The following is a 26,246-nucleotide window of genomic DNA, read 5'->3' as shown; positions in this document are numbered from 1 at the left end:
CTAAATGAAAACTCTGCTCCAGCAGTAGCATCCAGACGAGTTCTTACTGAGTATTTCGTAGCATCCTGTTTGTTCGAAATGATCCCTTGTAGGGGTACCCACCACTCTGTCCCACAGCCTAGCGAATACCTGCCCAGCAGGCATATTGTGTTGACAGAGCATACGGCGAGGTTTGGGGAGGAGAACATTAGTTTTATGAATGCCTCCCTCTAATTGGATCCCCTGTCAGGTGGAATGGTAATGAAAGAATTGGGGTTCAGGCAGATGGGAGCTTTCTGGGGAAGGGTGTTGTGGAATAAAGTCTGGATCTCCAAGAGTAAGGCTGTGCTGCCTCACAACTTGCATATTGTCTGATGGGCAGGAACCTTCTTTTGCCAGGCGCCCACCAGAACATCAGTCAGGGCCACGTTAAAGAGGAGCAAAGGATCCTGGTTGGATTGTGTCACTTTGAGGACTTCAATGAGCTCATTAGTTTGACCTTTTGAGTAGGTAGACTAAGGTCCAGTACCTCAGCCGCTCTCCGAATTACAGTTGTAAAGGAAGCAGACTCCTCAGTATCCACAGCAGGATTAGGGGAAGAAAGGCCAATGTTTGGCGAGTTATCCAGACCACTGGCATCCTGGATGTCATCAAAAATATTGCTATCATCCTATTAGTCATCTGCATCATCGTTATTGTCATTGCCCCCAATATCATACTGTGCAGCAGTCTGGTTCAGAGTGGGCATAATGTCTCGACAATGGCCAGTGGGGCATTGGTCTCGGAGTCCGATAAAACTATCAGCTCTTTCTTCAGCGAAAGTGACGCTCGGGAATGGGAGCTGGTTTTCTCTCAGCTTCACTGAGACCGATGTGCCTTCGACTTTGACTATGAGTGCTTTTTGACAATCCGAGTTTGGTGACTGCGAGTGTTGCCTTTTTGTTCATCTAGGTGTAGCACGGATAAGAGGCCAAGTCGTGTTTGGAGCTAAGATCCAACAGGCAGACGCCATGGGTGTCTGCAACCGAAGTCACATCCAGGGCAGAACAGATCTGATACGGAGCTACATGGAGCCACCTACTGACCTGTGAAAGAATTGCTATGCCGAATCCCGTCTAATGCCTTTAGAAATTCACAAGGTCAGAATTATCAGTGAGATCAGTGAGATTGATCATAGTTGTATTCTGTTTCCAACTGTTGATTTGTTTCGCCATCCTCAACTGAGACAAGAGACTGGATAGAGCCTTAATTCCCTTCCTGGGAGTAAAGTTACTGACTAAACAGGGACCTTGTTGCTCTTAACAAGGGACTCCTGACACTCATCGACTGCTAACATTGTTTATGCTATACACCGAGGGGTTGCACTCCCCGGTGAAAGGCAATGCACTCTTACATCGGCTCAATATGAAAGATTCAGATGTGGTTCTGTTCAGTGCATAATTTGAGCCGGTGGTTTCTGTTGCTCGGCACAGCACCACACTTAGTCTGATACATGGTTGCGCTGCTTATCCAATTTGTAGATTAACAGAACGATGGTTGTTTATGCATACAATATACATTAAAAATTACTAATACCTGCCTCCCCAGCCATTCCTTTAGCTTTGGGGACCTAGAATAATCTGAACTGTCGCACTTGCTGGAGAGAAAGATGGTAAGTAGTCATTTTGGCAGTGATGATAGGGATGATGTGTGGTGCAAGCTGCAGTTGCCTCCTGGTCAGGGCCCTGGTACTTATTGTTTTACAAATTAAGCACTGGTTCTGTCGCTGGAAATTCACTCAAATCCTTAGACACTATCTGATCCAGGTCTACTCCACTGCTCAATTTACGGTCAGAAGTGTTAATATACTAATAAGGAATTCTCATTTAGGATTGTATCATTTTATTGGTTTTAGGTTACAACATCCTTCACCTACATCCAATGGCTGGCGAGATGACAGTAACGGCGGAAAAAGAAAACAAGGGAAAGGGAGAATAGGACAAGATCCAACGTACGGAGCGAAAACAAAACGGTTCATGCTCATTCATAATAGAATCATTAGATTCTGTCTTCACCCACTCTTATTAACACCTTGATTGTCAGCCTGGATGTTCAAAGGGAGGCGCAGAACACGTAGGTATATTGGACAGGTGAGTTCATGGAATATGGTGGATAAGTGTTTTATGCACGGTCCCCAGGTTTTCTCAAATGTTGGTAAGGTGTGGTTTATAACTGCTGTTAGCTTTTCCATGCCCAGTAAGTCCCATTGCTTATGTAAGATATAGATATATATATATAATTTAAAAAATGTAATGCTCCGGGGTCCCCACACGTGGGCGGGACTATTCAGTGCTTATGACTATTGATGAGTATCCCCTGGAAGAGAATGAATGGGATAATATTTGTGCCCCATTTTGATAGCGCCAGGGTGATGGCCTTTCCCCTAGAAAAGTGCAGTGGGCACGTTTGGACATTGGGAAATCCCTGTAAAATATAACTGGGGAAGCGGGGTAGTTCAGTGTCAAACACCTGGTCAACATCCGCTAGTACGTCCGTCCAATACCGGTGAAGCTTGGGACAGTGCCATAGCAGGTGAGAGAATGGACCTGAGTGATTGGAATGGCACCAGCATTTTTCATCCCTCCCTCTCTGCCACTGGGCTAAGCGGACTGGTGTATAATACTAATAGTGGACAGTTTTAAGCAGTGTTTCCTTACCAGAAGCGCTAGTGGCTGATGTGCAGGCATGATGTATAATGTCTGTCCACTCCTTGTCCATGAATTGGCGTTCACATTCTGTCTCACATCTTTACCTGGCGGGTGAGCTTAAGGGATTAGCTAAGGTGTTTAGGAATGTATATATTTCTGACAGCAAGCGACGGTCATCTAGTCTGGACAGGAGCCAGCGTTCGAATAGGGTTGGCTGCCTATTTGCATGGGGCCATATTGACGGGGGTGTTACCCAGTGTAGTGTTGCAACGTAACGCCGATGCTCAGAGTCCAGGAGCCCGAAGTCCTGTTGTACCCTCATAAAATCCAGCAGGCCTGTACATCGAACAGATCACCAATGGGTTTGCAATTAGCTTCGTGCCAGTGGGAAGTCCGGGTTTTTCCATGATTGGGGTAAGGGGATAAATCGGGGTTGAGAGTTGTTTGAGAGAGCAAGTCTTATCCCAAACTCCTATTGTGGCCCTAACTAATTATATACTCCCAGCGGGCGATTTCTCTGTGGGAGCCATGGTATTTTATATATGTGTATTCCAGTTACTGCCTGATCTAGAAAACACCAGTGATTTTCTGTGAGTGGGTGTTGCCACTCACCATGAAACACAATTGAACGGCCTAGTAGTAACATGCTAGGTGTGGTATGCCCAGCCCACCCTTGGCTGCTGGGGGTATGCGCTATTCGTCCTAACCAATGGATGGCGCCCCCGTGCCAGAACTGAATGAGAAATCACACCGTACTCAGTAAGTCGAAGTAGTTGTGCGATGCCGAATTGTCTATGGTGGGTAGTATGCGTATACCCAAGAATAGGATTCCCTGTGTGTCCCATGAGAAAGGATATTCTGCAGCGAGGCGTGTTTGTGCATCTTGTGGATGGTGATATTAAGTGCTTGGGATTCGGTATTATTTATCTTCAAGCCAGAGGCTTCACCAAATGTTGTGAGTTCCTCTAGTAGTGGAGACAGTGACTGTCAAGGCTTGGTGATAACTAACAACACATCATCCGTACATAAGGCTATCTTGTGGGATTGCCCCCCCCCCCCCTATCCAGACTCCTTCAATGAGCGGGTGCCTTCGAATGCGCTCTGCTAATGGTTCCATGTATAACGCGAACAGTAGTGGCGAGAGTGGACATCCCTGCCGCGTTCCTCTAGAGCAGAGGTCTTCAATCTGTGGGGCGTGGATGGGTTCCCAGGGGAGCGCGAATACCTGCAGATGCATGTAAATGAAGATTGGCCTGGAAGTGCGGCGATCTTCATTTGCCGCATTTCCAGGCTGTCTTCATTTATTCCGGAGTACAGTGAGGGCAGGGGTCAGTAAATGTGCTGGCAGGATCTAGGAGGTTGCTTAAAAAGAAATCTGGTGAGCGCGAGGCACAGCGCACGAAGCACACAGATATAATCTCGGGCTTGTGCGGAGTTTCAGTCAAATCCTCTGCCCTGGTAACACCGTAATGTATACCACTGTATGCATTGCATTTCCAGTTGAGGACCATATAAGAGTGACTGGTCTTGCAAGCTGTTAGGACAGAATGTTGAGCTGTGTCAGTTAAGCTATGAATACAGAAATGTGATATACAGAAGCCCCTCGATACAGGGTTCAGGCACCACTCAAACAGTAAAACAGCTAAAATGGGGATTATCACTGGCATCATTTGTATACAGAGAGGAGCCACGTGCAAGCAGGCGTTGCTGCCCGGGAGTTTCTGTCCGGTGTTTGCATTTCATACACACAAGAACCGATGTAAGTAAGTGTTTTGTGTTTTCACAGTAAAGTTGTGGCATTTAAAAAAGTTAAAGCTATTGGCGTCATAAATTGTAATGTTTGGTATTTACTTTTTGGTTGTTTAAGGAAAAAAGCATGTGATTCTATATTATTAGAATTAGTTGGGGCGTTAAGGAGTTGGGGGGTGGAGGGCTATAAAGACAGGAAGAGGAGGAAGGTGGACAGAGGATTAGCTGGAAAAAGATGAGGCGTGAGGTAGAATAGTAAGGTGAATTGAACATGCTATGGATGGAAAAGGCAAATAGAAAATTGCAAAAGGTTATGGAAATCAAAAATGGTAGACGGTTGGTAGGTATGTCAGATGCACATTAGGAGAGCAACAGGGGAATAAATGAGCGAATGTGGGGAAAATGCAGATAGATTTCCATGCAGCATACTCCTGTACATGTGTGTTTCTCATAAGGAACAACTACAAGAAATCATCTTTAGCAGTCTACAGGCCTTAATGGCTCCACGTTGTTAGTTTCAATGTCCCCATGTTGTTAGTTTGCTTGTTAAAGTTGCAGACGTCAAAAGATGCTGTTTTCTTTTCCTGTGGTTCTGTTTCAGTGGGGACACTTTGCTCATTTGTTATTATGTTCAGTGAATCGAGTGTTTCATGTGTCTGATATTGTGCACTAAGGAAATTGCTAAATTTTCTCAAAAACACATATGGTGGACATATTTGTGACTCATTGAGGACAGCATTAATTGCATGTGGCAGTTAATTAGATTTTTGAGTATTTGAATTTTTTTCTGAATGGTACCTAGGAGTGCCATTGTTTTGTTAGAGTACCAGTACCTATTGAGGCACAAGTATTGTAAATGTGGTTTATTTAGCTCTGTGATTGATTGTTTGCGGGGGGAGGGTGACTGCCCCTGAGCATAGCCATGTTCCTCCCGTTCCCCCAATTTATACATAAAGTTTTGGAGGGGGGCCTGACCTCAAAACATTTTGCTTAAGGGGGGCTCAGAGCAAAAAAGTTTGAAGACCTCTGCTCTAGAGATAGGGAAGGCAGGATTAACTCATACCAGCGCCTGTGGTTTCGCATAAATGGCCCAGATCCATTGCCGAAAACGAGGACCCAGACCAAAAGCCTCGAAAACCACCTGCAAGAATGGCCAGTGTACTTGGTCGAACGCCTTTTTGGCATTCATCGACAGAAATAAAGTCGGTGTCTGAGACTGCTGGGTCTTATCTAGCAGGTGAAATAGGCGCTTGGTATTCTCTCAACATGTACGGCCGGGTATAAACCCTTATTGGTCCGGATCGACCAGTCCAGGCATAATGCCCTAATCTATGTGGCAATATCCCTATAAAAATCTTAGCATCTACAGTGAGTAGGGATATGGGACGATAGGACGCACAGAGCTGGGAATCCTTCCCTGACTTTGGCAGGACTGTAATGATTGCGGTACGCATGGACTCTGTAAGCACCCCCGAAGAGCTAAAGGAATTGTATAGCAGGACCAGTACAGGGGACAACAGTGCCGCGTATTGCTTATAAAAGGCAGCGATGTACCTATCCTGTCCGGGGGCCTTCTCCAACTTGACCCTTCCTATCGCCTCTCGAACCTCCACCTCAGTTATGTCAGCCTCTAAAGGTGCTGAGTAGGCGCCGGTAGTATAGTCAGTGGATTCTGTTCTACGTAGGTGGAGCAGTCTCTGGTTGATATTTTGTTCGCCCCATACAGCTGAACGTAGAATTGGCCAAATTCAGCTGCAATGTCCTCATCTTGTGTTTTAAGTTTCTGATATTGATCTATCAGGCCATGTATGCGTCGTGAGTGCATCTGAGTGCGCAATCTATGGGCCAATAACTTCCCACCCTTATTTCCCCCTGCATAATATTTCTGTCTTATGTGTATTTCTGTCTTTTGTGGAGTAAGGCATGCTCTGCTGTATCCATGTCAAGGACCTTGAGATGCTCCCGGGCGATGGTCAGTTGTCGTCTGGCTCTATGTGAACCTGTCCGTCTGTGTGCCTCCTACAACTCCCTTACATTTGTCTCAAACCCTGCACGTTTCGCCTTGCGCTCCCTGTTGAGCCGCGGCGCAATGGCAATATATGTTCCCCTCACTACTGCTTTGAGAGTGTCCCATAATTCTTTGTTTACATTTTTTATTAACATTTTATCTTTTTCCATTTTAGTACATATGATCGATTTGCTGTTGTTACATTTATATTAGCGTTTCTTACATGCTGTTTGCATCACATATTAACAGTTATGGTTACATCAGCAAATGGTATCAATGTGTACACTTCCCTTTTATTCTACTGGTTAAATTTACCATTTAGTTGTTACAGTCTTTTCGTGTGCTGGACACTTCTGTTTACAACATAAATTACAGCTGTCTGTACTTTGGCCTAGGTCTTGTTATGTCAACTCTAAGGGAAGAGTTATGTATTAATAGTTCAAATGTGGGTCACATCATATTTATACAACCCATCTTATACCTAAATTCAAACAATTTTTCTTCAATATACAAACTATCTAATAACAACAAACAGTTCAGCACGTTCCATTCACTATACATTTTTACCATGTCTTCAACATTTTATGGTCCTGCCCCTCCCCATTCTCTCCCCCCATAGCATCTTGTCTGGCTTTTCCATTCGTATGAGTTGCATTTCTTCATACCCTTGTATTTTCCTTTCCCTCACTTGATATCTCACCTTTGAAGCTTGCAGATATTCCAGGGTGAGTTCCAATCAAGCTGCTACTTCTTCTCTGTTTTCTTCCCCATTCTGTATGCTGTCTCCGTCTGTGTTATGTGTCTCGGCTTGGGTCTCTGCTAGTATCGCATCCCAGTTCTGCGCAATTGGGTACTTAAGCAGGCCGTCTACTTTCTCCCTATGTAGCGCAGTACTCTCTGCTTGGGCCCACACCACTAGTGAGTTTTTCTAGTTTTTAAGAGCGAGGGGACGCCTAGCCTTCCAATGCTTGGTAAGTAATCTTTTGCCCACTATTAGCCCTAGATCTATAAATCTTGAGCTTACTCTCTGCTTCTTAGGTCATGGGAATATCCCTAATATGCATTCTTCCCAGGTGTGGAGGGGAGGTCGATCAGTCCATGCCGCTAATGCTTCTGTTATACCTCGCCAATACGAGTGTAGTGCCCCACAGGACCATAGCATACGCAGTAGGTCCGCCCCTATCTGATTGCATCTGGGACATGTGGCCGTCTGTATAACACGAAATTAAGCATTTCGTAGAATTTGCGTTGGGCTGGCTAGAATTTTCTCCCATTCCTTTTTTGTCCATGGGCTTCTCCTGTCCACTTTCCATTTTACGCGCAACGACGCGAATGGCTGGGTAGTGTGTGTCAGTAGTGCGTCTGCCAGCCAGTGTATTATATGGCTACCATTTCCCATCACATGCAAATATTGGATCAAAAGGTGCATTTGTGGCTCAGAATCTATGTCTACCCAGGCCAACTTGAGTGACCGTATGAGCGAGTTTCATAGGAGAAATTGGCCTGCCGGTAAATCATAATCACTGCCCAATGTGTCAAAAGTCATTAGTGCGCCCTCCATAAACAGGTCACCTAGAGTATGTATCCCAGCCTCCTCCCACTGCGCAAGCATACTATATATTGTGCATGTTTTATTTCTCGGGGTGCCTACTAGGGGCAGTGCTGGTGCATAGGGTGTTACGCTCTTAGTGAGATAAAGGCTGCGATTGTAACAGCGGTAAGCTAGGGCTAGGCACGCGGGTTTGGGAGTTGGGGGCTGCGCCATTGGGTGGAATATGTGGTACATCAGGGATGACGACCACGCTGGCTTTCCTGTGGCCGTGTCAGATATGTTGTGCCCCGCTAGCTACTGTGCCACCCATTGCAGCTGTGCCGCCAGGTAATATAGCTCTAAGTTCGGGACAGCAAGTCCTCCCTCCTTCAAAGGCGCATACATTTTCCAAAGTGCTATCCTATGGCGACATTTATTCCATATAAAGTTATTCCATATAAAGTCCCGTAGCATTTGCTCTTGGTCTCGAAATATCTTAGTTGGGACGTAGACAGGTAGGTTCGCAAAATAGTATAGCAATTTTGGCAGTATGACCATTTTAATCAAAGCTATTCTACCCATTACTCCTAACGGCAGCGTTTTCCAAAACTTCACTTGAGATTTAATTTCGGAAATCACTCTGGATAATAAATCTGCAGGGCTGAGGTATATGAATATGCCTAGATATCAGAAGGAGACAGGTTGCCAATTGAGGGTCGAATTATTTAGCCGAAGATCCGGATTTTGGGTTTCTTTCCAAAAGGATATAGACATGATTTAGTCCAGTTTACTTTTAGTCCCGACACTGCCTCAAATTGTTGTAATGTGTCTGCTAAGGTGTCTGGTATGTTGTGTAAGTCCTTAATGTATATTGTTCCTTGTTGGAGGTGAAACAGGATTAGTGAACACCTACTCAACGGGGAAAGAAGAGGGAAAGGTAGAAAGAGAGAGAAAGTGTAGAAGGGAGGAAGAGGTGAGGGGGAGAGGTGAAGGTGAAAAGAGGCAAAGAGAACTATCCCCAGTATCAAGGATCCAATCCCGAAGGGGAGGACTCAGTGTAGCCTCTAGTTTCCCCTCACACACTCCGAAGGATGTCTTGCTTCATCGTCGGGCTTTTTATTGCTCCTCGTCAGGCCGGCGCTGCAATGCCCGACGGGCCCCGAAGGGTCTCTTTAGCGGAGGTCTTTTAAAGAGAAAAGCCGATAGGTGAGTGCGAGTGTGTGAGATAAAACGGGGGTAGGGAGAAAAGGATCCAAGGAACAAATGGTTACGTGCGTGCAAAGTGTGTGGATAAAATTACCTAGGGGTGTCCAAAAATGCTATTTTAATGTTACGGAGCCCCTGGTAAAGTAAAAAGACCAGAAGGTCAGGGAGTCACTAGTGGGCGTAAAGTGCTTATGTGACTCAGAAAAAGGTCGACATGTTTCACGCCTGTTTTGCCTGTAAAGGTCAGTGGCATTTCTTCAGGACCTAGCTATGTGAAAGGATGTGCACGGTATGGACGGGGGTTCCAAGGATTGGAAGGGTAACCCGCGTGAGTGAAAGGTAGTGTTTGGTACAATACTGCGAGGTGCAATGACCTAGTAAGCAGTGAGTCTAAAAATGATCTCTTCAGAGCGTACCAAAACTTGTGTTACCTAAAAGGGGATAAAAACGGGGTGGGAAAGGGGGGGGGGGAAGAGAGTAAGGGAAGGGACAACAAACACAAACAGAGGTTTATGGTGATACTGATATGAATAATAATAACAGTATTTCAGGTGTAGCGCGGCAAAAACTGTCCGTGCCCCTGATTGTCATCCCAATAGTGTTTTCGCAGTCAGACATCTGGTACCTCAAAGGAAAGGGGAAACATATCAGAGTGCCTCAACAGCCACATGACATCCATAACAGGAGCAACAACAAAGAAGTAGAAACAGCCTCAGGGATCGAGGAAAGAATTCAAGTGGTCACAAGGCAACCTCGAGTCACACGATCACATGATACGTTTAGTCAGACATGGGCAATAATACTGACATAGAGACACTCGCATGGTGGTAGTCGACTGTAAGCAGAAGCGATGTGCAGGCCCGGATATGTTGGCAAAATTTAACAGTGACTCAAGATACTGCTCCAGTCACGTAACCATTTGTTCCTTGGATCCTTTTCTCCCTACCCCCGTTTTATCTCACACACTCGCACTCACCTATCGGCTTTTCTCTTTAAAAGACCTCTGCTAAAGAGACCCTTCAGGGGCCCGTCGGGCATTGCAGCGCCGGCCTGACGAGGAGAAATAAAAAGCCCGATGATGAAGCAAGACATCCTTCGGGGTGTGTGAGGGCAAACTAGAGGCTACACTGAGTCCTCCCCTTCGGGATTGGATCTTTGATACTGGGGATAGTTCTCTTTGCCTCTTTTCACCTTCATCTCTCCCCCTCACCTCTTCCTCCCTTCTACACTTTCTCTCTCTTTCTACCTTTCCCTCTTCTTTCCCCATTGAGTAGGTGTTCACTAATCCTGTTTCACCTCCAACAAGGAACAATGTCCTCATTGATGTAACTATTAATGTTGGAGCACGGACATTGGACCATAACCAGCTCCTGGTCCCCCTTTCTTTTGTTGACATAGTACTAGCACGGCGGCTCAGCCGAGGGACCCCTCTATCTCTCTATCTATACCTCTCATGCCCTACACACTACATCTTGTGAACATGATGACATCTAACATGGGGGATAACCTGGATCTCGCATACAGCGAAGACATGGTCTCTGAAATTCTGAAAACACCGTCAATACTTGACACGGACGGGAACATGGCATGTTCCAGCTCCCAAGGAGACTGGAACTCATTGACTGCCCTTAAGAAAACACCGGTCAAGGTGACACTTCATGGCCAGATAATGACCGAATATCTTAGGGCTAATGCAGCCCCCAATAGCCTTATTGTACGGACTGCTCCCCGCATCTTCCTAGACGATCCTATATTCAAAAGAGAATGGAGCCAGATCGCTTGGAGGTGCACTCGTGACTGGCTGATTCTCATCATCAGTACAGCCAAACGTCTATCGGAAGCCCTGATTATTAAGATCAAAATTTCTGAAGATGGCCTAAAAACAGGCATTAATATCTCATCTTTTAAAACACGCCTAGCAGAGATCAATAATGAGATGAACGAACACCGTGATTACCTGCTACAACAGAAAATTACTAAACTTCAGAAAGATGTCAAGAAATTTGACAGAGAAAAGGTCTTCCCTTATATCAAGGATGACTATCAAACCACAGATAACGATGCCCTCTCAGAAGATGGCTCAACATCATCCAACCACTCAGGACAGTAGTCTTATAGCAACTCGAGTGACAGGAGCTGGGGGAGAGCAACTAAACAATCGGGGCTCCTGCCCCCACCCCAACACATGCCACCCCACCCCTATGGCTTCCATCACCCTCCTTATCCACCTCCAGGCCCCATGTGGTACCCCGCATTCAACGGACCACAATCAGGATACGTACAGCCTGGCTATCCACAACCCTTCTTCCCAAACCCACCACCTCCTTTTCAGTACAGAGGCAGGGGACGAGGCAGAGGAAGAAGAAGAGGTCAGAAGCAAGTACAATGGCAAGACGCCGGTCAACATCAACAACAACAACAAAGACAAACCAGGAGCATGACAAACCTAAAACCCTAATCGTGAACCTGTCCAAGAAACAGTTGAGTGAAGAAGAGACCTCAACCCTAGAACTAGGTCTTGGCTTTGTCCCCACCCCAAAGGAGGATGACTTCAGGATGAACCAGGAACTACACCAACTGTTTAGGAAAATACGACTGCAAGCGTTCTTCCAGGGGATACCCATCCAGGATAGAAACAACTCTGGGCTCAGACCCCCATCCAAGTTTACACCCAGCACCGCTATGGTCCCACCTGAGGTTTTGACCTTGGAGAAGGCCGACCTCAATGAAACAAATCGACTGACACATGGGTCACCGTACAATAACCTCCCTAACAAAGCACGCCGGGCTTTGGAATCACTCAGAGGTGATGAAACCATCATCATTAAGCCCGCGGACAAAGGGGTGCCACTGTCCTCCTAGACATTGCTGATTACGAGGCTAAATGTGAGAAACAACTTAGCAACACCAGATATTATCGTAAATTGAATACAGACCCTACTGAGGGACTGTCCAAGAGGATTAATATATTGGTGAATGAGGCGAACACGGAGGACTGGATCTCCCCCAAGAGGCGGCTTTCTTGATCAACGATGATCCTAAGACACCTTCTACATCCTCCCCAAAATACACAAGGGTATCAACCCCCCGCCAGGACGACCAATTGTCTCAGGTATCAACTCCCTCCTGGAACCACTGAGCCAATTTAGCGACCACTTTCTTCGACCCCTGGTCCAGACCACCACTGCTTACCTCAAGGACACACGGGATGTGCTCAATTTGATAGAGGCTATTGACCAGGAAAACACCGAACCTGTCAACCTGCTTCTGACTTTGGATGTAGAAGCGTTGTACACCAACATCCCTCAAGACGCTACCATCGAGGTTGTCGACGATCTACTACAGAGGGCAGACCTTGAAACTAACACACCAGTGGCGTTCATCCTGGAGTTGATCACTATAGCCCTGAAACAAAATTTCTTCATGTACAAGACCTCTATCTTCCATCAGATACAAGGTACCAGCATGGGGAGTACCTTTGCGCCGAGCCTGGCTGGTCTGTATATGGCATCCTTTGAGAACAGACACATCTTCTCAGACGAAAACCCATATAAAGAGAATCTCATTGTATGGAAGCGGTATATAGACGATATCCTGATCTTCTGGAAGGGAACTAGATCTACTTGTGAGACCTTCTTGGCATGGGTCAACCAACTGAATCCACATCTCCGGTTTACAGGAACCATGAGTGAAACAACCATCCCGTTCCTGGACCTTAAGATCATTCTGGAGAACGGTGTACTCAGGACCACACTACATAAGAAACCCACAGACTGCAACAGTCTTCTTGACTTTAACAGCCACCATCCTAAGGCCTTATGGGAGAATTTACACTACGGGCAATTTTTACGGATACAACGCAATTGTACTACCAATCAAGACTACGAGACCGAGGCCAACCACCTCGAAAAAAACCTCTTAGAAAGACACTACCCTAAGAGGGTCGTCGCCCATGCGAGAAAAAGAGCCCGTAACAACCATAGGGAATCCCTCCTGGAAACAAGAACTAAGGCACCCAGCAAGTCAATCACATGTGTGACCACGTTCACACCTCTCTGTCCAATAGGATCAAGCAAATCATCAAACGCAACTGGAGGATCCTGAATACCGACACACTGGCACTGGAACCGCCACGGTTTGCGTTCAAAAGAACACCAAACCTACGAGACACACTGATCAACACACGACCATTACAAAAAGGGACTAGCTCACGAAGTACCACGCTGTGGAATTTACCCCCCCGTGACAGGCCACTACCCATGTGGTAACTGCCATGCTTGCTCCACTACAACCCACAGTAAACGACTAATCTTGGAGGACTTCGTCTGGGAACAACGAGGACACTCCAACTGCAATACGAAGAACTGCATTTATCTCATTACGTGCCCATGCGGTCTCAGATATATTGGTATGACCTCACGATCCATCAAAACACGTATAAGTGAGCATAAGAGTACCATCCGACGGGGACGGACGGCTACCAAGTTGACCAACCATTTCCTTGAGGTTGGACATAACTGCGATCAAATTTCATGGACAGTACTAGAATCCAGACCATTCTGGGACCCCCAAGCCCTCCTGCGCCAGGAACAACGCTGGGTGTTCCGCCTTCATACTGACACCAAAGGGCTCAACGATGAGATACCTTGGGTGGAACTTTGATCAGGCTACCTGTATACACCCGACACAGAACTATTTTTTCACCTATGATTATGCAGCCACTTGAGGGCTTTGTAACCCGGATATACATTACCTTTGATGTGGGACATGGATTTTTGTTAGTTACACACTATATGCCCCAGATCAAGGTCACGGCCTTTTGGTAATGACTACTATACATATCCTGCTCCAATATTAAACATAATTTTTTGTGCATGAATCTTCATTCCCCGTACCCGATTTCATGTGTCTGACGATGTGCGCAGGCGCACTCCCCTGTTAAGACGAGGGCCGCGTACACCACTGTGCACATGCGCTTATGACCAGTAAACCCCTTTTGAGTATGGGCCTCCTGAGATACTACCGACTACGCATGCGCAACACTCAGCGGGCGTTAGTCAGCAATACTCACGTACCAAGCAGGAAGTAGAAGATGCCTTTTCCAACATTATTTAAGTGGGATACCAAACACAGCCCACATTCCCAACAGGCAGCCGCTGGCAGAGGGTAGGTGCTGAATGAGCCGGCCCCCGACACAACCGTGTGTACTCTACAATGATGGGACGCTAATAATTACGTTAAACGATATTCTGGCACAGCGGTTCCACGTTTAAGAGCACCAGCGGTAACAGTGCCGACATGTATGTTTTTCTATTTTTAGCAAATAGGGCGCGGGCAGCCAACGGCCAAGCCTAGGAAGCCCTCATTCATACATACGAGGGTAAGCAACATGGTATGTGTGTCTGTGTGTAACGTGTGTCCCCTTTGATATGTCTGTCACCCATGTTTGGTTCACCCCTCCGGGGGTGTCTTAGCTTACACGCGTGACTGGAGCAGTATCTTGAGTCACTGTTAAATTTTGCCAACATATCCGGGCCTGCACATCGCTTCTGCTTACAGTCGACTACCACCATGCGAGTGTCTCTATGTCAGTATTATTGCCCATGTCTGACTAAACGTATCATGTGATCATGTGACTCGAGGTTGCCTTGTGACCACTTGAATTCTTTCCTCGATCCCTGAGGCTGTTTCTACTTCTTTGTTGTTGCGCCTGTTATGGATGTCATGTGGCTGTTGAGGCACTCTGATATGTTTCCCCTTTCCTTTGAGCTACTAGATGTCTGACTGCGAAAACACTATTGGGATGACAATCAGGGGCACGGACAGTTTTTGCCGCGCTACACCTGAAATACTGTTATTATTATTCATATCAGTATCACCATAAACCTCCGTTTGTGTTTGTTGTCCCTTCCCTTACTCTCTTCCCCCCCCCTTTCCCACCCCGTTTTTATCCCCTTTTAGGTAACACAAGTTTTGGTACGCTCTGAAGAGATCATTTTTAGACTCATTGCTTACTAGGTCATTGCACCTCGCAGTATTGTACCAAACACTACCTTTCACTCACGCGGGTTACCCTTCCAATCCTTGGAACCCCCGTCCATACCGTGCACATCCTTTCACATAGCTAGGTCCTGAAGAAACGCCACTGACCTTTACAGGCAAAGCAGGCGTGAAACATGTCGACCTTTTTCTGAGTCACATAAGCACTTTACGCCCACTAGTGACTCCCTGACCTTCTGGTCTTTTTACTTTACCAGGGGCTCCGTAACATTAAAATAGCATTTTTGGACACCCCTAGGTAATTTTATCCACACACTTTGCACGCACGTAACCATTTGTTCCTTGGATCCTTTTCTCCCTACCCCCGTTTTATCTCACACACTCGCACTCACCTATCGGCTTTTCTCTTTAAAAGACCTCCGCTAAAGAGACCCTTCGGGGCCCGTCGGGCATTGCAGCGCCGGCCTGACGAGGAGCAATAAAAAGCCAGATGATGAAGCAAGACATCCTTCGGGGTGTGTGAGGGCAAACTAGAGACTACACTGAGTCCTCCCCTTCGGGATTGGATCCTTGATACTGGGGATAGTTCTCTTTGCCTCTTTTCACCTTCACCTCTCCCCATCACCTCTTCCTCCCTTCTACACTTTCTCTCTCTTTCTACCTTTCCCTCTTCTTTTCCCGTTGAGTAGGTGTTCACTAATACTGTTTCACCTCCAACAAGGAACAATGTCCTCATTGATGTAACTATTAATGTTGGAGCATGGACATTGGACCATAACTAGCTCCTGGTCCCCCTTTCTTTTGTTGACATAGTCCTTAATGTATAGCATGAGATCATTTGCATAAAGAGAGATCGCATGTGTACCATCTTCCCAGTCGACTCCTCCACTTCGCAGCCGTGCTGCAAGCGGCTCCATAGCTAACGAGAACAGGAGCGGGGACAGTGGACAGCCTTGCCTAGTTCCTCTGTTGAGTGCTAGGTGTTCCGAGGTTCTTGTGCCCATGCATACCCTGATGGTGTTTTGCGTAAAGAGCAGTCCAACCAGTTGTAGGAAGGTATATCCCAGCCCATAGTTGCTCAGGAAGGTATATCCCAGCCCATAGTTGCTCAATACTTCAAAGAGGTAATGCCACTCGAGAGAATGGAAGGCCTTCTCTAAATCCAGACCTGCACACCCTGAGTCAGGCCATGACTGTTTTGCGTTTCCTGGACTCTGAAAAATCTACTTATGTTCAAGGAGATGCTCCTGGTAGCGACAAATCCATTTTGATCTGGGTGTACTAGTTCTTTTACCAGGGGCGCTAACCTCGCCGCAATGACCGAAGCTAGGATTTTATAATCCATGTTTAAAAGCGCCAATTGTCTGTGGGAACCCATCATGGTCGCAACCCTGTCTGGTTTCGGGAGTGAAACCAGAAGCGCCTCGTGCAAGTGTGGTGTTGTATATGCAGTGTCATATACTGTTCTGAGTTGCGCTGCTAGGATTGTCTCATAGTTCTTATAGAATTCGGCTGGTAGCCAGTCCTGGCCTGGGGTTTTCCCCGTTGCTAGGGTGCACATACTTGCCAATATTTCTTCTGGGTTAAGTGAGCCGCCCAGTTCTATTTTCTGTGCTGGGGTCGCCTTAGGGAGAGTAATTTCCGAGAGGTACTGGTGGATCCCCCCGCTCTCTACTGTGGCTGTGGACTTATATAACTTGACGTAGTTTCTTGTGAACGCCCGATGTATCTCCTGCTGCAAATATAATAATTCACCTTGCGGTGAACGGATAGTTGCGACTGGAGTTTTAGCATTGTCTTGTCTAATGAGCCACGCAAGTAGCCAACCAGCTTTATCTGAAGCACTATGAGTGCGAGCAGAGTGCACTGCGTGCAGGGCCGGACTGGTCGTAGCGGGCACCGGGCATTTCCCCGGTGGGCTGCGGGGGTTGGGGGCTGGTATGGAGCCCCTGGGGGCCGATTTCGTTACAGGGCCGTTTTTACAGCTTAGCTGCAATATCGGCCGTTGTAATGAAATTGGCCAAAACCGGCCATGGCAAACAGCTCGGCGGCACCCCCAACCCCCGGGGGCAGCGGCCGAGCATTTGTCAGGACCGGTTTTGGTTCCCAGTCCGGCCCTGGCTGCGTGGTTGAGGCAGCGTAGTCCTTCCAGCAATCAGGCATGTTCTGTTCTGCTTTCCTGTAATTTGTTGCTATGTGAAGGGCCCACATCACTGTCTTGAAGGCGTCCCATTCTATTAGGGCTGATGAAGCCGTCCCTGTGTTTGCATCGAACTAGTCTGTTATCGTTACATTTGTGGATTCACGGAATATCTTATCCTCTAATAATGTGGGTTACATGCGCCATCTAGGTATGGGAGCTATAGCATTGTCCCATTCTATTTGTAGCGCAGAGGATTGTGGTCGGAATAAGTTCTTCCTAAATATTGAGGCTGTGTTATGACAGGCAGCAGGTCCTCTGTGACAGGTATTCTGTCAAGCTGGACATGTAGATCATGTGATCCTGAATAGCACAAATAGATCCTATCTGTGGGATTTCTGTGTTGCCAGGCATCTACCAAACGCCAGTGCGCGGTCCAAGTGTTCAGTGCTTTCATTGCTATTACTGTAGGTGTCCCAGTGAGGGGGAGGGGGGAGCGATCCAGTGACGTGTCCAGAACGCAGTTAAACTCTCCTCCCAAAAGCAGTGGGATTCCATGCCAAGTAGATCATTTACTCAACAGGGTGTTGAAGAATCCTGCCTGCTCAACGTTTGGCACGTATATAGATGCCATCACTACAGGTCTACCGTCCAGCCTGCCTTTGACTAGGACATATCATCCGTCTGGGTCTATGTGTGTCTCCTGTGCTTTAAAGGGAACCCCTGGTCTGACCCAAATTAATGTACCCCTGGCAAAGGTCGAGTAGCCAGTAGCATATATTTGTCCTCTCCATTGTGTAGGTTCAAGGATTCATGCTTGGTAAGATGTGTTTCTTGGAGAAGCGCTATTTGCACTTGGTGTCTTTTCAGGTAAGAAGAATAAATCAGGTATCTCCGTGAAAAAGTATTTATCCCCCTAACATTCCATGTGTATATTTTGATGTATGCCATTTATCCGGGATGTGTGTGCAGGTCAGTGCCTGGAGGGAGGGTGCTAGGAGTGTCCATGCTGTTCGTTGGGGGGTCTCAGGGGTAGGTCTGCTCTGTATTGTATTGTCAAATTGTTTTTGGCGTGAGTATATGATCGAACGTCTTGTGTGAATAAATCAACTTTAATCAAAACATTCAATACCAAAAGGACGACGTTGCAACATGCAATCGTCCAAATATCTAAACTATTAAACATTTCAACAGGTGTCAGTGAGTTAGGTCACGCGGGCTTTCGATGCCAATGAGTGTTACATATAAGAAAAATGTATGTTCCCGTTCCTGTCCAATGTCAAGCACCGGCTGGCGCCCCGGCCGTGCCCAGTTATGTTACTGTACCAAGCATCCACATTGCATGTGTACATGTGAGGGGGGGGGAGAAGGGGAGTGGAACCCTCTGTGTCTCTGATTTCGCCTGCCGTACCAGAAAATATATGCAAGAAGTGCTAGGTACATTTTTATGGCATATACAGACAATATTTGGGTTGGGACCATAACACATGTCAGGACATATATTACTTGCGTGGTCGTCGTTTCAGCTTCCAGGCCAGGGTTCATCGGGTGGTTAACAGTTCATATGTCTGCCTTTTGAGTTGCTATTTCTGGCATCGCTTCGAGTCCTGTGAATCTGAGTGGCCGTCAGCAGATTCTGTGTCACTCGTATTGTCCGGGTGAGGTTTCTTCTGATAGGGTGTCACTCTGCTGACTGTTGATGTCCGTCGCGGCTTGCAGCGCATTACGTTGTCCTTTACGTATTAGCTCCAGGTTTGGGCCGAGATTTTGTGACAACGTGTGCTTCCTACGCTGTGGACTCCGTCTACGTTTTTTCGGTTCTGCATCAAATTGTGGGCTTGAGGGTTTTTCGCTGTGTGAGGCGGCAATTTCAGGAGCTACAGAGTCTTGCCACTCCCAGGAGAGGGGGCCTGAGGGGTACAAACAAGTGAGTTTTCCCCTTAGCTGCCATGCGCAATCGGGCGGGGAACAATAGCGAATATTTAAAATCAAGACTACGGAGCCTTCTTTTTACTTCCATATAGGAGAAACTCTGGGGCAGATTTATGAGCCCCTTGCGCCACTTTTGCGTCACTTTTCCCATGTTAAAAGTGACGCAAAAGTGGCGCAAGGGGCTCATAAATCTGCCCCTCTGTTTTTGGAGTTATCAGTGGCGGCTGGTGACTTTTGAAATTGGTGAGGCGTAAAATGAGTTATACTGCACGGTAGCGAGCGAGCGCAGCGAGCGAGCCTGAACAACCTAAGGAGGGACCAATGGTGCATTTACAAGCAAATTTGAGAAAGCAGAAAGGTTAATAAAGCAATTGTGAAAGTGCAAGGGAGGGGCATACTAATTAAATAAGCAATCGGACGGTGGATCGGAGGCCCTCCCATGCAAATAATACCAGCCACAGCACCTGTTATAATATTAGATTTATTAACTGTCTGCCACAAACAGTGCTAACTTACTTAGGTAACAAAAATGTGGACTGGAGCACTGATGACTGAGTGAGTAGTAGACTATCCGATCGAAGTTGCCGGCGGTGATTATAATGACTCGTGTCGTGTCACGCACCCAGGCTCGTAAAGCGGCCTCTTCAAAGCAGATGCCTCGACTCGAGTGAAATGACATGAGGCCTCAGCTTCCGGTATCCTTCGTGCTTAACCTCACAGTCTGCTGCTGTTATTTGCTGATAAGGACACCCGAAGCTGAGGCCTCATTTCACAGTTAATGCTGCTTCCGTTTCAATACTGACTGAACACCTAAAACTGCTGTGCTGATTATTAATCAGTGATTAATGCCCAGTGCCACACCACACACTGCCCAGTACAGAGTTCTATACACTCGTTTGTAGGGGAATGACTCCTGATGGGTTAATCATAATAGCCGACCGTGATCTAAAGACGGACGGTAATTAGCCCGCATTTTCTCTCCACATTATCCGCCGTTGTCGGAGTCTGTGCCTTGGACAGCCTGGAGGTCAAGTCACGGCCCAGACACCACCACGTGCGCACACAAAGGCCCCGCTGTGCGAGGGAGGGGCATACTAATTAAATAAGCAATCGGACGGTTGATCGGAGGCCCTCCCATGCAAATAATACCAGCCACAGTCAGCACCTGTTATAATATAAATATTAGATATATGAACTGTCTGCCACAAACAGTGCTAACTTACTTAGGTAACAAAAATGTGGATTGGATTTGGAGCACTGACTGAGTGAGTAGTACACACTACTAGTATCCGATCGAAGTTGCCGGCGGTGATTATGATGACTCGTCGTGTCACGGACCCATGTCTCACACAGTTAGTCTGAGTAATCTCTCCTCTCTCTCCCGTCTCCTCTAGACTACTCGTGCCCGGCGCACACTAGACTAGGGTCAAGGTCGGAGGATGACTTCTCCTGATTTGCCCAGCATTAATTGCAGAACGGCCAATCACTGCATGGCTTAACAATAAGCCATTACAGTTATTGGCCGTCCGTTGCTATGTTGGGCGGCCCTCCATCCCCCGCGGTGCCAACTGACTGGCTGTGTATGTAAACCGCGCTCTACACGAGCAGCGGCAGCCAATAGATGCTAGAGAGCGCTAGGATTGACGTGTGTGAGCAGGCAAACTCGCCGCTCATTTTGCGACTACTGGGGACGGCAATTTCGGCCCAGCCCCCTGTCACCGATATGTTTGTTATAAAATTGTTATAGAAAGCATTGCTGGCGCATGTTGGATTCCTGGCAGCCGGTCAAAAAGTACATGCGCACTGCTGTCGTCCCACAGCCGCAATCACTCTGACAGTGCGCCCCGCTCGGCTCGTGTCACATGACGTGACGCCGCCGTGCGACTCTCGTGAGCAAAATAATTAATAAATAATCTCTGAATTTGGCAATATTTTCAACTTTTAAACTTTAAAAAAAAATTATTTTAAAAAAAGTTTGAAAGTTGAAATGGTGCCAATAATAGGTGGGGCAACGCCCCACCGCCCTAATGGTAAAACCGCCACTGGGAGTTATACTGTATAGTCTGAGACGAACATCACTGTGGTGTTCCCCACTTGAACTTTCTATAGTTTTCTGGTCTCTTGCAATATCGCATCTCTGTCGGGAATGGCCTAGGGCCTGCTCCCGGGGTGGAGGGGGGGGGGGGGGGGGGAGAAGTTGGTTGGGGGCATGATCCAAGATGGAGGCTACCTCGATGTCTGCTTGTGTTATCATTCGAAGTAGCGATGCCGAACTTAAAAAATAAACAATTCAGGCATAAGACTGATGTGCGGCCGAGAAAAAAGTGTAAGACTGTGTGGAAGGTCCTCCAGGCATCCACCAGCCCTGCATCTGCTAGCCAGCGGGTTCCCTGTGGGGTGAATGTTCCGGTAGATACCGCCTGTTGAGGTGACCGGTCCAAGGAGGCATCAGGCACCAAATCAAAGGCGCCCCATCACTATTTTTACATCGGGCATAGTGAGAATAGTAACGATTGCTTGACGTATCACTGGGTGTCTAGATGCATGCTACTGTAAATGTGTGGTTATAGTCTAGAGGGATATACGCAGTAATAGCATACGGCCTGTGATTTCGGAGTGTGTTTGGAGGACTCGTCCCTGGGAATGGGTAGCAACATGATTGGCAACACCTGTCGCTTTCCCCGGCCCTGCTGACCAGAACTGACAATCAAACCATTTAGATCGCATTCGACCCTAGTCTTTTTTCAAGAGGTGAGTCTCCTGTAGGAGACATATACCACAACGGGCAGCCCTCAGTTGAGCTAATAATGCTATTCTCTTAGTTGGTGAGTTCAGAGCACTCGCATTCTGGATAATTATCCCCACCATGTAGCGGTATAGTTACCAGCAGCTACATGAGTCCCGGTCGGAACAGTCAGTGTCCCTTCACCCTTCAGGCGTGTTGAGGTGTGACAGTGTGGCAAATTGTAGAGCATGGTGATATATAACAACTGTGAAACATTAAAACAAGGGAAACATGAGCAGCAAGTGGTGCGAAACTTGCAATTTTGAAGTGGGGGTCCATGTCTTCGGTCACTTGTGATAGTTTTCAAAGGAGTGTAGGAAATACAGTAGCATCCGTCGCAGCCAGCTAATTCTTAGCTAATTGGAGGCGGACCTGGAAGCAACCCCTCCTGCGCCGGCTCAGCAGGTCCCATCAAAGCGCTAGCCTCGCCATCTCTATCAACATTCTGTGAAAAACCTCTTTCCCATCTCAGATCTCAAACCGACACTGGTCACTCTACTTTTCTTTCAGCGGATTGACCTTGCTCCATGAGTTGTTGCAATAGTGCTGACCTTTCTCTGAAGCTTCCCATCTTGGTCGGTTTCCTTAGTTGCTGCTGTGGTCGATTCTTGGAGCGCCTCAGGCAGCGGGACTCCTGCGGTGACACCAGAGAGCTCGTCTGCTGCGATGTAGCCCCTTGTTCCAGCTCTAATCTGAGGAACGCCACCGCCTCGGGCGGTGTACGGGCCACATGATTTTCTCCATTCCAGACAAAGGCTAGATGGAAGGGGTGTCCCCATTTGTATCGCATCCACTTGTCTATCAAAAACTCAGAGACTGGCCTTATAGTACGCGTCTTCGCTGCAGGGTAATAATGGACAAATCTTGGAAAAGACGGACCTTGTTCCCTTCAAAGGAGATATGGGATTGATCCTGCACTGCATTCATTATGAGCTCTTTTTGTCGGTAGTCACGAGGCATGTGAGAATGTCTTGTGGGGAGCCGGGCACCAGAGAAGGACAATTCACCCTATGCATATGGTCTAGAGGGAGATCCTTCCCTTCCAGCTCCGTAACGATATGGCGGAACAATTGTAGGACGTACTCCTCCAGGCGGCCTGCATCTGCCTGCAACGGGACGCCCTCAATTCGGATGTTGGACCTGCGAGACCTGTTTTCCAAGACCTCCAGGTGATAGTTAAGGTCAGCATTGCGGTCTTAAAGTTCTATGACCTCTCTTCGGCACTCCGCCAGCTCTTCTTCTCTGGCGTCACTGGACTGTTCCACAGAGTCTACTGTTTGTTCCAGCTTGCTCATCTCGTGGCGTAAATCCTTGACCTCTTTAGTCACCTCCGTCCTCAGGGTCGCTTATCTCGCAGAGTGCTTAACAGGGCTTCCATGAATGCACATGTGATAGGGGCCTCCTCGTTTGCATCTTGTCTCTTGCCCCGCCCACTTGGTGAAACCCTTGGTGAGGAAGTCTTTAATCTTGGTGTCCTTTTTTGGCCTGGTTGAGGTCATTGTAACTGGCACGGCATCTCTTCTCAGGCGTGTTCCTGGTCGCTTCTGCCCTCGCTTCCAGCAGGCCGACAGATCCCACCACCCTCCGGTTTGGCACTTTTGGTCAAAGCTGTGTAAACTCCCTTCAGTCACTAATCTCGTGTTACCTCGTCCAGGGCCTTTGATAGCCAGGAGCGAGAAGGGATGGAGCTCCCGGGTAATCTGTTCTTGTTGCTGCTGCCCTCCTTTCATGTGCACCTCGAGACTGTCCAGTGCCTCTTAACTTCTAAGCCGCGTTGGGCTAGGGTGTGTCCATTTGGGTCTGCAGCGTCCCCTCGATGAGAGCTTTCAGCCCGGTAGCGCGTTGGCCTGAGGAACTCCCGTTCAGCTAGTGTTCCCCTGTAGAGGGTCTGATAAGCCAGTCTCGTCGGGTATCATCAGCAGGGGTCGTGGCTGACTACAGGAGTATCCCTTCAGTGTTTGTGCCCTCTAATGCAAGGCTGCCGCCTGATCGACCAGCCTCTCTCGCCTCCTAGCAGCTGTCCAGTGTGTGAAAAGTCTATTGACCAGGGGGCCCCGCCAAAAGACTGCTCTGCAGGACATGGGACCCAACCCACAATTATCCCGCTGTCCCTCACGTAGGCTCTCTCTGCTCTACCAGCGCGTGGACACCCTCCAATATCTAATATGGTCCCAGCCTAAGTCCGCAGCAGGGCAGCCCGGCGGCTATCTTGTGTTCAGGCCGGCCATGTGCTGTGCAGGGGGCTGTTGCTGCAATAATCGGGCTGCTGCCAAGCTGTCACGAGGCCACAGGACCGCCCTCTCTTCCAGGTGCCACAAGCAGCGGTGGGGTTCCGCAAGTCTCGAGGATCCCCGGCACAGTTCCAACGTGGGGGGTAGAGGGGAGAGGCAGAATGCAGCATGTCGGGGAACAGCCATTACAACGCGGTTTTTACCACGCGCAGCTTTTACATCGCATGCATTACAATGCATGCGATGTTACAACGCAATGCCATTACAACGCAAGTCTTTACATCGACTTGCGCTAGATGGCGTGCTAACATTACAAATAGTGTAGTTTACTATCCCAACACCTTCCCTACTGTTACGTGGACTGGAGTTGGAATAGTAAATTACACTTTTCTAATGTTAGCACGCCATCTAGTGCAAGTCGATGTAAAGACTTGCGTTGTAATAGCATAGCGTTGTAACGCATGCGATGTAACTGCACGCGTTGTAATGACACGCGTTGTAATGACACAAGCGTTGTAATGTCATACATCCCAGCATGTCCAGCAATCTCTCCGCTGATCCCCGGATGTGCCCCGGTGCGCTTGCAAGCCTCTGGATCTTCTTTTTTTTCAGTCCTGATCAAGGCTGCCCAGCCGCCATCTTGCAGCCCAGCCAGCATGGGTGTCGGGTTGATGCCGGGTTGGTTTCGCCTCTCTGTTGCTTTAGATCTGGGCTTCAAGGTCCCAGGTCAGCACCTCGAGCAGCTCCCATCTTGTGCTGGTGCCACGGAATGGCTAGCACCCTGAAATCTACCGATTTAGGTGTGGGCGCGGTGGAGCTCCGTAAGGGTGCTACTGCACGGGCGCCCCCCTCAGGAATTCTCCTTTAGATTTTAGAGATACGGAGGGCAGGAGCAGGGTGGTGGAGTGGAGCAGTCCTTGGATTCTCCTACTTTATAATGGTCAGTCTACAGTCCCAACAACAGTAAAGACATTTTTTATTGCCTGCCATTTCCAATGATAACCATTTATCTGACTAGTAATTGGATACAGTGACAAAACATAGTTGGCCATCCCTCACTGGTGGAGGGTAAACCTAACTTGAATTTGATACACATAGTGTTCCCATGTGAGAGAGACTACTCTTTTTACTCAAATGTCCACAGGTCACCTTTGAGAATTATTTCTTCATATCTTTCCAACACTCAAGACTCAGTAATTAACACGACTACTAGTCCACAAATACTATCTGACAATGTCACCAGTTACAGTGACACTAGGGTTAATCCCATTAATTGCAACCCTATGACTTTGGAGAATGGACAAAATAGCATTGCGAGAGCCAGTACTAAGATCAAACATTCATACGGCCTTAACAAACTATCTGAAAGACAGTGAGACAGTCTGAATGACTGCGGCTATGATCGCAGACAGAGCTAAGGCATTCATGAGAGGGGAATTAATTAAGCAAAAGACTACCAACGAGACGAGGCATTAGAGACAGAGATAACTAGGATGGTACAACAGAGCAAAAAGACAGGAACTAAGCTAACATACAGAGGACCTCGCCAAGTTATAAATTACTAAACGTCCAGCAAATGCACTACGAAATGAGCAAAAGGTCAAACTGCTGGCTTGTAAATAAAAACTACACTTCGCTAAAAAATAAATCCTATCCATAAAGAACAACGAAACTGGGTTATTATTTTGGGTGGGTGACTACCTACCTCAAGGAATTATCACAACTATTGTAAGGGTGAACCTCCAAAGTCAATAAATGAACCTTAGCTCAACCACCTGGTAGGTATGGCACATAGCAGACAATCTTAACTCATGGCAATGTGTAAAATATTTATGTTGTACCAAAACAGTAATTAAGTCAAAATGCAAAACAATAAAAATCCATATCCAAATTAGTAAATTGGAGTAAAATTTAATAAACAAATTGACACCAAAATGCCAAACATTTTAAATAAGATTTGAGCCAAAAAAGCACAAAGCACCAATGAAAGTCAATGAT

This window comes from Triturus cristatus, chromosome 1_1 (assembly GCF_964204655.1).
Source record: "Triturus cristatus chromosome 1_1, aTriCri1.1, whole genome shotgun sequence".
Classification (NCBI taxonomy): Eukaryota; Metazoa; Chordata; class Amphibia; order Caudata; family Salamandridae; genus Triturus; species Triturus cristatus.
Note: the sequence above shows the minus strand (reverse complement) of the source record.